The 1,633-nt window shown below is 34.8% G+C and overlaps 1 pseudogene; it reads right to left on the bottom strand.

Annotated features, from left to right (window-relative positions):
• Positions 1–1,261: 1,261 nt before the first annotated feature.
• On the bottom strand, positions 1,262–1,380 carry LOC112481218 (annotated as a pseudogene).
• Between the last annotated feature and the right edge of the window lie 253 nt (positions 1,381–1,633).

Below are 1,633 nucleotides of genomic sequence, written 5' to 3'. Positions count from 1 at the left end.
TCTGTTAGTATACCATTTTTAAAAACTAAAAACACTGGGCATCTGCAATAAACCTATTTTGCACTGAAAAATGTTTTGTATCAACTTAAGTGAAAAACTCATTTTTGGCACAATATGATTACTTTTGAAAGCAACATTTTTTTGTGGTACATAGTGAAAAAGATTTGTTTATTATCACAGAGCTTATATCTTCTCGCCAAAGAGAAGAGGAAAACAATAAGGAAAAGGAAGAAATATTGTAAGTAAACACTCATAAAAGAGGTATATAAGTAGCTCACAAACACATGAAAATGTTTCTAATATGCAAATGTTACTTTAACATATAAATGTTATCTTTAACATTTATACTACAAAACATCACTTTATACTCACTACCATGGCTAAAATTAAAAGACTGACAACAAACATGGTACAGATTTGGAGCAACTGGAACTCTCAGACTTCGCTGGTTGGAGTAGAAAATGGTATAACCTTTTGGAAAACTCATTGGTAATGTCTTAAAAGGTAAATTACATCTACTTACCCTAAGACTGCAATTTTACTCTTATGTATTTACCCAAAAGTAAGGAAAACAACTCTCCAATGTCTTGGAGAAACAAGAGACACAGTTCTTTTCCACAAGAATTAAAGCCAAATGAAGTTTGTTAACAGTTCTTCCAGGATTTGCTTAGGCTATCCTGTTCTTGCATTAATCCTGATTTGCTATCCCTATGCTCATCTTCCATGGTTCTCTGTGCACTGACTCCTCACTACTACTTTTTTTTGACATACATATTAAACACACATTTTTGGTTTGAAATGATACCAAAAGCAAACCAAATATAAAACAAACTCTCTGTTTTATATTTGATGCTTATTCTTAGGTTCTGCAAAGACTACCATGAGTGTAAACTATTCTTCCCTTATCTCCCAGCCTCTCAGAAACCTGAGTAGCTGGATCACCCAGTTTCTTGTCCAGAATATCATGCTAAGAAAATAACAGGTGAAAAGAACTAGTGACCAACCACTTTTTTTTTTTTTTTTAGATTTTACTTGCTCTCTTGTTTTTTTTTTTTTTTTTAGTATATTATATCATCTTCTTTGCCTTTCATTTCTGTTTTCTCCATATCACTTTTTGCTCTTTTTATATTTAAGATTTTCTCTATTTTCTTTCACAGTTCTTTCCTTTATATGGTAGTTCAATCTATTTCCTCATCTTGTGGTTATTTCTTTTCCACAGTTCCCTAAGTTCACAAGGTTCTTTACTTTTTTTATTTTTTAATACCTACAGCACCTGGTCTTCGTAGCTTGTCTCCCATCCACGTACTCACCAGGCCCAACCCTGCTTAGCTTCCAAGATCAGATGAGATCGGGCACATTCAGGGTGGTATGGCTGTCGTCGGTCTTTCTTTTTTAAGATAATCACTTTTTCATAAGAGCTGTGGATTCTTCTCGCCAGAAGCAAAGTTTCAAATAAGGATGTGAGCAAGCACAAAAGGTTTAGCTGGGAATTGATTCTGGGAAGTGGCAGTAGCGGGGCAGTGTAGTGAGACGGAGAAAGCCTATAACAAGTTGTTAACAAGCAGGTAGACAACTGAGGTGCAATCCCAATGGGGACTTCTGGGAGACAATATAGAACATGACTCAGAGTAAT

The sequence above is a fragment of the Pteropus alecto genome, unplaced genomic scaffold (genome assembly GCF_000325575.1).
Source record: "Pteropus alecto unplaced genomic scaffold, ASM32557v1 scaffold565, whole genome shotgun sequence".
NCBI classification, from domain to species: Eukaryota; Metazoa; Chordata; class Mammalia; order Chiroptera; family Pteropodidae; genus Pteropus; species Pteropus alecto.
The sequence above is the reverse complement of the archived record's forward strand: the minus strand, read 5'-3'. Positions and strand labels throughout refer to the sequence as shown.